The sequence below is a fragment of the Camellia sinensis genome, chromosome 7 (assembly GCF_055761805.1).
Source record: "Camellia sinensis isolate YWXY chromosome 7, ASM5576180v1, whole genome shotgun sequence".
Taxonomy (NCBI): Eukaryota; Viridiplantae; Streptophyta; class Magnoliopsida; order Ericales; family Theaceae; genus Camellia; species Camellia sinensis.
The window spans coordinates 144,536,291-144,548,737 of NC_138967.1; the positions used below are offsets into that span (position 1 = coordinate 144,536,291).

At 29.2% G+C, this 12,447-nt stretch overlaps 1 non-coding gene across 1 annotated transcript; it reads left to right on the plus strand.

Moving 5' to 3' along the window:
• The first annotated feature begins 2,945 nt into the window (after positions 1-2,945).
• LOC114294424 (small nucleolar RNA SNORD96 family) lies at positions 2,946-3,039 on the plus strand. Its single transcript, XR_003640453.1, has one exon. It is a non-coding gene; the product is annotated as a small nucleolar RNA SNORD96 family (small nucleolar RNA).
• The last annotated feature ends 9,408 nt before the right edge of the window (positions 3,040-12,447 follow it).

Below are 12,447 nucleotides of genomic sequence, written 5' to 3' on the forward strand. Positions count from 1 at the left end.
AAAAAAAAATGTGAGATTCTTCAAACCATTCCAAAAGGAGTACAAATATTCCTTAGTAAGTTTGGATAAATGTATAATTTCAAATTGTGAGTATTACGTTGGAAAAAGTACACTAATAAGTTTTTTTTTAGTGTTTTTGCGTGTTACATTAGAGTGTTACGTTTGGGATTACACTGATTGGAGTGTTACATTTGAAAAAAATACATTAAGATTTTTTTTTTTTGGGTTACATTGGAGCGTTATGTTTAGGAAAAGTACACCAAAGAGTTTTTTTTAGTGCTACATTGTTAAGTTTGGAAAAAATACACCAATGAGTTTTTAGTGTGTTATATTGAATTGTTATGTTATTGGAGTGTTACATTAGAATATTAGGTTTTTGATCGTAATGTGGGATTTGTTATAGAATGAGGGAAAATCCAAAACTTTTATACTGTAAATTGCCTAAATGTGTAATTTTATAGTTTGAGGAATCGACTTTTATCCATAAAAAAATTAAACTCAAATATGTAAGTGACTATTATTTTATGTAATTTTCACTTTAATTGGACTTTAAGTTTATAAGAAAAAAATAAAAGATTAAACAATTCACAATATCATATTTTAAGATTTATTAATGTTTCACCCCAGATGAAATGACATAAAACTAAATTAGAGATCCAAGTCTTTGTTAATGTCTCTTTATGCCAAATGTCTCTCATTTCTCTATTCAAAACCAAAAAGTAAACTTAGGCCCCATTTATTTTCAGATGTAGAATGTAAAGGATTGATAGTAAGGGGATTAATAATAAGAGGATTGATAATGAGAGGACTAAATAAAATTATATTTGTTTTGATAATAGTTGTCAGTGTAGGGATTGTTAAATTAGTTTTATATAAAATAAATATAAAATAATAAAACAAATAAAAAAAATACAAAAACATTAAACATTAATATTTTTAAAAAAATCACAACATGTAAAAAAACTTTAAAAAATTCTAAAAAAAATTCTAAAATCAAATAAAACAATGATTTTTACTTAACAAAAAATACAAAAAAATTCAACATTAATGTTTTAAAAAAAATGCCCAACATGTAAAAAATAAAAAAAAAATTAATAAAAAATTTCTAGTCCGGCGAACTATTTTTCTAATACCATCTCCACCTTCTCCATCTCAATCCTCCTTCCAAGAACCTAATCTAATCCCCTCCTCCATCTCAATTCCTTCCCAAAATTTACAAACAAACACAATATTAAATGGGTTCCACCTCTATCCTAATCTCATTCATCTCTCTATATCCCAAAACAAACGGGGCCTTAGTGTCAAAATCTTTGCTCACTTCTTCTTATGTCACATACGTGTCTCTTATTTCTTTATTAAGGCCAAGTTTGGCATCTTCTATATAATCCATCTTTTTATATTTTTATCTTTTTTTCATCATATCACCTCTCTACTTTTCTGCACATCTTTTCGTAAAAAGACAAAAAGTACACTTATTTAGATCATCCCTAACAACCCCTAAATAGAGAAATAAAAGAACCTACGTGACTCGAGAAATTGTTTTGGATATAACTTATAAATTAACTTTTTTCTTATTACAAAAAGACATATTACAAAAAGACTTATAAATTAACTTGTTTTGGGTATTACTTATAAGTTAACCTTTTTCTTATTACAAAAAGATATATAAAAAAAATATAGAAATAATATGATCCAAACAAACCAATACTTGTTTAACTCTACTCAAAAGAGGCTTTAAAAAAAATAAAAATATGAAAAAGAATGTACGAGACTCAAAATTTTAATATTGAATTTATGATTTTTTTTTTATACCACTTAAGGAACATATATTGTGATGTTATATTTTTAACATTTATTTTTATTTTTACTTATTTGCAAATAATATAGATATAGGATAGAAATAACACCATTCTTATTTTAAGACAAAAAAAACTAAGACATTGCTTTGCATGTTGAATATAACATATCTTTTTTAAGTTACATCACTTTGCTTGTTTTCGGTTTTCTAAAAATACTTTTCAGAAAATTATATTTTTTTGTTTTTAGTGGTTTTTTTATTTTTTATTTTTATTGAATTTTTTAAATATTTTAAACAATTTTTAAAAATTTTTTTAGACATTTTGTATTTTTATGTATTTATTAATTTTTAAAAATATTTTTTTACAAATTTTTTGTTTTTTAGATAAATCTAAGTAAGGTAGAAAAGTATATAAAAAAAAAGTTTAAAATTTTAAAAATATTTACTAAAATCAAAAAAATATAAAAAATCTAATTTTCAAAAAATTTAATCTAAAAAATTCAAACTCAACACACATTATCTCATTATTTTTTTACATATTTTTTTATAAATATATATATATATATATATATTTAAATTATTCCAAACAATTTCTAATTAACCCTACCATTATATCTACGAATCAGCGCGCCTCACGATTAACATCAACGGCCAGAATGAAATCACCGCACCTATAAATTCCAGACAAAGAGACCCAACCCACCAAGATCCACTATCGGCTGCGATTAGGGTTTTGCCTCTACTCACCGACGCTTCCATAGGGTTTTAGCGATTGAATAAGAGGCGGTGTGTGTTCTAGTCTCGATGTTGTAGCTCTTCGTCTGTTTTGTTAGATTTTAGAATTGTTCGCGACGATTATGATGAAAATGGAGCGAACTGTGTTTGTGTTCGTATATTCCGATCATTAATCGTCGCAGATCGAGCCACCTTTTGACAGAGGTTGAGATTCTCCTTGCGGAGAGTTTCCCGAGATCGAAAGGAGGCGATCTCATATCCTATCGCCTTGGGGAGCAGAGTTTCTGCTATTACCATTTGGGAATGGCCATGAGAAATACATTCACAACTATATATATATATATATATCTCTGTATAGAATATTTGTTGTGTATCTGTTTTTTTATTTTGATCTGCTTTGTTGATATGGTTTTGGCCAGTGAGGATATCAGAAAAACAATAACACCATCTTTCGGGACTGAATGGCTTTAAAAAGCCTTGCTGATTTTTCTGCAATTCTGAGGCCTTCATTTTCTTCTTCTTTGTTCTTCGCAGCTTGAATGTTAGAACTCGATTTGGTTGGTAGAATAATTTCAATTGCTGTTCAATTTATCCTCAAGTCCTGAAAAATTAAAAATGATTAAAAGTTTTTAGTCTCTTATTATTTTATTTTTTAATATTTAAGTAAAGGTTAAATATTTAATTGATCAAAGAGAAATTTAAAAAGGTTAAATATTTGATTGGTCAAAGAGAAATTTAAATAAGAAATATCTTGATTGAATGGTAAAAAATGCATTAAAATTTTCAGTATCTTTTTATTTATTTTTTAAATTTATTATGTGAACTCTTTTTATAGTATAGATTGAAAATTGAGGATGCAATTATTATTATTAAAAGATAAATAAATCAAATGAAATTTTGAATAAGAAGCTTTAGTATTTCCGTCAATCCAATCGTTTGGGAATTGTTTGGGAAGTGACTTGATTTTTTTAATTTTTTTGACTATTTTGTTTATTTTAATTTGGATTAAAAAGTTTAGTTTGGGAAGAATTTTTTGATTTTTTAGTTTTTTTTGACTTTTTTTTGTAAAAGAATAATATAATGATTATGGATTGGATGTGATGTTTTATTTTTTATGGTTAAAATAATTTATTTTGTTTTTTGTGACTAAAACAGTCAAAAAAAAATTTGAAAATCAACTTGTCAAACGGAGGTTAAAAAGGTGGGTTTTGTTTATTTGCTTTCTTAGGTTGTTTTGAAAAATTAGTTAAAAGTTTAGGTAGTGTTTGATAATATTTATGTTTTTGATTTATATTTATAAAAATTTTATAAATTGATTTTTGTTTATTTTAAAAAAATATAAACAATTAGCGCTTTTGATTTGAATAAAATATTTTTAAAAATTTAAAAATATAAATTAAAAAATATGTTTGTTAAAGTTTAAAATATTTATTTATTTATATTTTTGACAATGAGATCATACATATTATAATAATCATACACATTATAAGCATCTATAATAATCATATTGCTATAATATCAACTATAATTAAATTTAATAATTATATTAGTAATGTTCATAATAATTTATCTATACTATATATTAAGCAAAAGGAGGTTTTAACTCTAAGGCCTGTGAGAGTTTCAATATCTTAATTTTAATTTTTTAATTTTTTAATTTAAAAAAAAAAACTCAGCATTTATTGACTTCTCTCAATCTAACTTCAACATTTATTGACTTTTCCCAACCCACAATCCCTTTTGACTTCTCTCATAATTATTGTAATACTTTTTTCAATTTCTCCCATACACTATAGTTACAAACAAAAAAATTTTTAAAAAATAAAAATTTAGCTATAGATCTCAAAAAGATATAACATTTAAATTTAAATTATGATTTAATAACATAATTATGTATTTTTTTATGTATATCTATCAAAATTTTAAATCACTTAATAAGATAAATTAATCAATTTTTTAAAATTATTGATTTTTAATTTACAAAATAGATTAAAAAAAATTATTGACTGATTTATTTATTTTTAATTTACAAAATAAATTAAAAAAACTATTGATTGATTTATTTATTTAATAATTAAAGTATTTCATAATATCTCCTTCCTAATCTCTCTCACAAATTTTCAAAAAAAAATATTAAAACTTGCATTTCTTTTCTCTTTTCTAAAAAATCAGATAATATTTTTTATTAAAGTTGTAGATATCTATCTATATTTTATATATTATATTATGACATAACAAAAAAAACAAAAAAAAAGTCTTTAAAGTTTATCTAAATAAACTTTAAATCTTATCTAAATAAATTTTAAATTAATAAAATTCACATGCTTATCGCATATCAAACTCACATCATAACTTACTTAAATAATAATAATTAAAAACAAATGAAAACCACAGATAAATTAAATTAAAAAAAAAAAAGGATACTCACAACTCCATCTCAAATAAATTGAAAAAAAAATACCCGAATAGAAACCACACAAAAATAAAAATAAAAATAAAAAGATATATCTTTGGGAGCTCCAAACTTCCAATTTAAATTTCTTGATTTTTTGATTTAAAAAAATTAAAAAATCTTGGCATTTATTAGCATCTCCTAACTCTCAAGTCTTACCCTTATAATAACACTGCATTAAGTACAAGCATAAAAAAATTCTTTGAAATCCAACACATATGAATTCCTTGAAAAGTCCCAACACATATGATTATTATCTCTCATAATAACACTTAATGCATTAAAAATAAGTATAAAAAAAAATTTCTTGAAAGTTCAACACATATGATTATTATCAAAATATTAAAGTTCAATATAATATAATAAAAAAAAGGACATTTAATTCTTCGAAAAGTTCAACACATATGATTATTATCAAAATATTAATCTTCAATATAATATAAAAAAGGAAAAAAAGAAGACATTTAAAAAAAACATTTAAAAATCACAATTAACATATATAAATAATTGTAAACACAATCCGTGCATAGCACGGGTGATATGCTAGTAAGTCATAATAATAATATCTCAATTTTTTCACAAATCATAAAAAAACATCTTCTACAATCTATTATACGCTTAAACAATATTTTAATTGTTTCTGATAAATTTCTAAATTTGACTAGTAATTTAATTCCTTATCGCGGACATGTGACGTAGTTTTGATTTCTTACCGTAGACATGTGATGTAGTTGAAGTTGATTAATGTCTACGTCAATCGGTTGTTGAGACTTACTTCCTGCATATGCAAGCTGTTATTACCACCTCCACTCGGCCCATTCAGTGAACAATGTGTTACCTTGACAATGTATCCTAATCTTGTTGTGTATTCTACAACATGCAATGGGGATGTATCTTTGCGTCTTAGTTATGGCTCTCAAAATGAACGAGCCTTCAAGACACCGAAGCATCTCTCAGTCACATTGCGCAGTGAGGAGCGTCAATAATTGAATATTTACTTCTTGTTTCTTGGTTGTTGACGTTAAGTACAAAAGTCATTTAGATGGTACCTCTCTCCACGGTATGGCGATAAAAAGCCAGGCAAACACTCGAGGCGACAACATATTATTTATTTGTTCAACATGTATATATCTATTATTATGGGTTGGCAAAAAAATATTCATTATAAATTAACAAAATGTTATATAATACGTACCTCTTGGTGCTATTGGAAATAAATTTGTTAGATCATGTACTTGAATCATTTGTAGTACCCTCACAACTGGTCAATACATACGTAAATCGCATGTCAAATGAGCAAACACACATTACATTTTGCGTTGTAATAGTATGGTTACCCCGATATGGTATATGCTGGCACATTTGCAATATGTGGGTACCATCAATTGCTTCAACACAATTTTATTTGACAAATGACTTTAATAATGCAGAATATTTTACTAAAAATTATATTTCAAATATTTTGTTAGTGATTATCTTAAAAAAATGATAGAATCGTGGATTATGTCGGATTTCTACAGACACCTCATCAAAATCTGAAGGCCTTATAACTTGTTTACCAAGCTTACACACTGCCTTCAAGACTTGGTTGAAGTATTTGGAGATGGTCTGGCCAGAATGTTGGAATCGCTCTTGGACAACACGATTCCGTTCGTTTTGATCAGTTGTTAGCAAAAATATACAAACTTGTTTTTGGACAGTTAGATAGCGTGAGTGTTTCAGTTTACCATATACCTTAAGTGCCTCGCACAAACTAATAAATACATCTAGTTCTATTCTAAAATTTTCCTTTGACCTTGTTTTATTTCTATTCAATATTTCCAATACCTAGTCATGTCCTTATAATATGGACGTTCGGCATGGTTTAGATTGAAGGTAAGTATTACAATATTCATGTAGTGCTACACATACCAGAAATTGTATATTTTCATTGTCATTGTCTAAGTCAAAACTCAAAAAGAGCATGCATCAGCTCCATATATATCACTGTGATATTGTGTTGATCCCTTAAAAACAAAAGCATTAGTGATAATGAAAATACATAAAAATATAATCACACAAGATTTTTTTTTTTTTTTTAATTTTTTTTAGTAGCAATACTTGCAATTTTTATTTTTCAATTTTTTTCAGTAGCAATAATTTTTTTCACACAAGTATTAGTCCTTTTTCTACTAATATGTTAGAATGGTCCTAGCAATACTTGCAATCTTCATTTCAATGTTAACTTATATACTCAAAATTACTATTGTGAAGCATATAGCCCAATAGAGAAGTGAAATGGAAAGTACAAATATATATATATATATATATATATATATATATATTATTCCAATGTAGAATAAAAGGCTATATCAAAGCTACTTTTCTTTTTTAGTTGAGAAATTATTCAATAATACTCTTGTAGGATTCAACAAAAATCCAGTTTTTCCATTAGCCACTAAAATTTCACCATCTACCACCCAAAAAAATATATTTATTATTCATATCTGAAGTGTTGTGATAGAAAGAAATTGATGCTTCTCATACCATTATTTTTATTTTTATTTTTTGATTTTTATTTTTATTAAGACTAGAGATAAATGTAGTGGAACTTAAATACCATGAAAAATATCAAATTTTTGAATCCAAATATATCTTTATTAATGTGAGCCTTTATGTTTGTCTAGCGTAGTAAGAAAAAATGAGTAAACATTTATTTATAAATATATATAATGTAATGCAGAACGAATCTTTGTTGGACTCTTAAAAAAACAAATGTAAATATGGTCATACATACCTTTTCCAATTGTTGACAATGCAGAAGCTTTGTTGGACTCTTGATAAAAAAAACTTGGAATGACCACCAACAAGCATTATATAGGAGAAGAGCAGTAGCATTTAAGTTGGGTTGTTTGTTTTCAATACTGCAACTACTCATTAACTCACATTGTAATAGCATTCAAGATAACTGAATATAGCAGTAGCATTCATTGAATATACTAGTAGCATTGAAGCGCATTGTCAACAATTTTATATCTACCCATCAGCTCACAATGTAATAGCATTCAAGTACAATATTAAAAACATGCTACATACATTCAACTCTGCTTCCATAATAAATAATTCTAAAACAAATAAAATAAAATAAAAAGTACAATACATTGAATCAGCAAATACCATGAAAACATCCATAAGAACTAACATATTGAAGTACTAAATATTATCCAACATTATTAGTAAATAAAACAACACAAAGACATACCACATTAAGCTTGAACTCTCTAAGAATAACTTTCAAAGATTAAGGACCCAATTCCTCATCCTATCAGCTGGCATATCACCAAATACCTCCCTTATTATGGGATCTGATGCAAGCTTGTTCATAGTTTTAGTGTAACCAAGTGCAGGAATTCCCTCCATTGCATGCAATAGTGCCATGCACTCTTTCAATAGTGAACATGAGGCAGTAGAGCCACCTTCAATTGAACCACTGTCATCGCCAACATTAGTAATTGAAGCACTTGTCAATCGCTTTTCCATTAGGTCCACCTTCCTTTTACTATTTTCACTCATTTCTTTGAGTGCTTCAAAAATATTAGCTTGAAAAGAGCTCCTCTTCTTACTCTTTTTACCTATCATTTTGCTCTTGTTCTTGCCCTTGCCCTTACCCTTATTACTAGGGGTGCAACTCGGGTGGGTTTAGTCGGGTTGGGAGGTTGTCCAAACCCAGCCCAAGTTGTGCTAAGACCTGCCTAAGCCCACCTAAACCCGAATTATAATCTGCCCAAGCCCGACCCAAGTTAAACCCGAATTACCTGAGTTGCCCGAATTATAAATGAATTTCATTTTTTTTTGCAACTATATTATTAAATTATTAAAATTTGACTATATTTACATTTTTTTTATTTTCTTTTATTTTTATAGAAAATCATCGATACCATCAAAACAAATAATTTATATAATATAAGAGAGATACCATTATAATAGTCCTTACAATTTATGAGTGGAAATAAAAAGAAAAAAAGTAAGATTTTATGTTAGTTGTATATATAATATATATTTAATATGATTTAATAATATAATTACTTTAATATCATGTAATGACTAATAATTTATATATATATATATATAATATTTTTATATATCAATATATGTATAATTCGGGTTTCAGATTGCCTCGGGTTGTTTGACGTCTTTACCCAAGCCCGCCCAAATTTAATTCGGGCTTCTGAATTTTTACCCAAGCCCGTACTGAATTTGAAAATATTTTGTCCAAGTCCTAAAAAAATTCGTGTTGGGCTCGAGTTGAGCTCACCCAAGTTGCACCCCTAATTATCACTATCAATTTGCAATGCATCTAAGTCCTCATTCTTTACCTTAAATTCGGGATCAGAACTAACACTACTTTCATAAGGTGATTTGGTGGAAGGGTGAGCTAATTTACCAATTGCGGATGTGTCTTCTAAGATATGAGACAACTCATGGTAGTAAACCATCCCTTTCTTCCTGAACCTCTTTGCATGGTTATTAACCTACAAACCAATGAATTTCAGGTTAACATGAAGAATTCCCCAATTAAATGTAGAAAACAAAATGCAAAAAGTTAATAAAACCTTGTAAAGGGCTTTCCAAACGGCATCTGGTGTAGAGATAATAAGCCGTTGGCTATCCCAACCAACACTAGTATGCTTCAGTAATGCTGTAAATTTGTTGAACATAATACATAGCTGGTTGTATTTGTTCCGAAGTTGGTGTGCGTTATACTGGTATTGGGTTTTTGTGTTCATTTGATCTCTCAACCTGTTCCAAGCTTGTTTAGTGAATGTCCCAATTATTTTACTACTCCTGGTTTTCACCTCTTCATCCATGAGGGTAATGAAAAGAGCCTCGTTTGCTTAAGGCCATGGACCATTGTTTCCTCTACCAACTTCAACAACATCATCATCATCAATGGGGAGATCATTGTGTACTATTGTTGCCATTGCCTGAATACCATGGAGTGATTTCAAGGATTATTTATTTATTTATTTGCATATATATATATATATATATATATGTGTATATTTATTCATAGATAAATATTTTTGAAAAAAATGTAAGTCAAATAAATCCAACCCCTACTGTAACGCCCCAAAAAATTATAACACCATTAAAATACATTAACCAACTCTCATTATCAAAAAAAAGTGTCACCAACCTTTGTATTACATGGTTCATGAGATTCATACAAAATAATCCTACATACGAGTATACACTCAATGATCCCTAATACATGAATCTATAGCATGTAGGATACTCAATCCAAAAATAAACAATTAAATGCCCTCAAGGGCTTACAGATTCCAAGGTTTAAGCCTCGTTACACAAAGGATGGTTTCTCGAACCCATACACAGTTAGCCCTGGCTTACAAAAATACAATCACAACAAAAGATAGAGCTTTGTGCTCTCATTACATACTTCTATGCCCTAGTTTGACGGATTCACCACATCTTTTCCTGTACCAAAATCCTATAGGGGTGAGCATAAAGCCTAGTAGAGAATTCTTAACAAAATATATACATTTTATACAAGTCTCAAGGAATGAAATGCATGTTCAATGCTATGCTCTTTTGAAAGAAAATCATATTTTCACGTCTTAAAAAAAAAGGACTTAATGCTCAATGATGCCATGATATCTTCAACAATTTCAAAGTTTAACATTTTATTTCAAGGGACGGTAAATATGACTCAGGTAATCCCTAAGTTGGTGTCTGCAAGTAGGCATAACTAGCACTACTAAAACCCTACTTTACCGGTTGCTAACTGGAAGGGAAGTGGGACCTCATCCGTGCATGTTTTTGGTCTTTCACCCCAGACATTCAGGCCAACTTAAACAATTTCATCTACACTTCCTATTCAGACTTACCAACGTATTTACCCCCAAACCATTCAATGAAAACGTATTTCACAACATTCATTTCTCAATGCAAAAGTTTTCAAATTTAAATTCAAAACTTAACATAATCAAATGAATCGATAAAACAATGTGTCCATTAATAATGCAATGCAACATTCCTTCTATTTTACATCTTTCCACACAATATTACCATTGTGATCAAAATTCCCTATCCTCATCTCAATGCAATTTCACAAGATGAATATATATACATGCATTTATTCCAATTCATCCAAGGGATAGCACATTTCTCACATTTTGAGTATTTTCAACCATTTAGTTATTTCAGGACTATATGCCATGTTTTGAATATCAACTTCCAAAATCATAATTCTCATATTTCATGGAACTCAACATTTATATAAACCTAAAGAAGAATTTTTCTTAAAAAAAAAAAGAAACATTCATTCATTTTGGCACCCAAAGGAAATATGGTCATTTTATTCATGAATTTCCAATATCATTTCAAAACCCCCAAATTTTCTAGGTTTTCTCACTACAATCTCACATCTTCAAAATATTGGAAAGAATCACACCAAAGGCATGTTTCTTCTATCAATAGAAATCTAAAACTCTCATGTGATTATTTAAAAAGAGAAGAGATAACCCATTTTCAAAGATCACTTATCTTCTTGAGCCATCAACAAAATTTCAAGCTATTAAGGTGGATTTCGAAAATCATCAAGATTTTGCAAAAATATATACATAACTCAAAGAAAGATCCTTACCTCAAGCTTTGGAGAAGAAGAGAGAAGAAACCCCTAAAATTGACGGTGTTGAAACGCGATCTCCATCGCACACAGCGAAGCCCTCAAGAAGTTATCCAACTTTGATGAATGAACTCGGGTCAAAATGCCAATGGATTTGGAAAGATCAAAGATCTTGCGAGGTTTTTGATAAGAAATGTAGAAAGAAGAGAGAGAATTAGGTTTTTAGAGAGAGAGAGAGATGAAAGAAAAGTGATATACACTCAGTCCCAAAAGAGAGAAAAGACAGAATTTTCAGACTTTGCAGAGTCCCACACGTACGATACCCATCCCCGCACGTGCAGAGCGTGCCTCCCGTATGTGCGGCCTTTTCCCCCGCACTTCTACTCCCGCACCAGGATATATTGTAGTGTGCTCTTCAACCATCCCCTAATTTTCACACGTACGGCCTCACCTCTCGCACATGCGGCCCCTCTCCTACACATGTGGCCCTGGTCCTCTAATCCAAAAATTTCCGGGCTTGATTCCAAATACTTTAGGTTAGGAATGGCAACGAGCTGAGGCAGGGTCGGGGATGCCACTCCCCGTCCCCGATCCCTGAAGATTAAAAAATTCCCTTCCCCGTCCCTGGCCCCAATCCCCGACGGGGAAGGCATCACCTCCCCCGCCCCCGCCTCCTAATCGGAATCGGGTTTCCCCGACCCCGAAAAATCCCCGACAGGTTTGTTCATAACACACACACACAGACCTGCTCATAACACACATAGAACTGTTCAACAAAAATAATAATAATAATAATCTGTATATGGAATCAACAACAACTTCATCAAATCATCAACA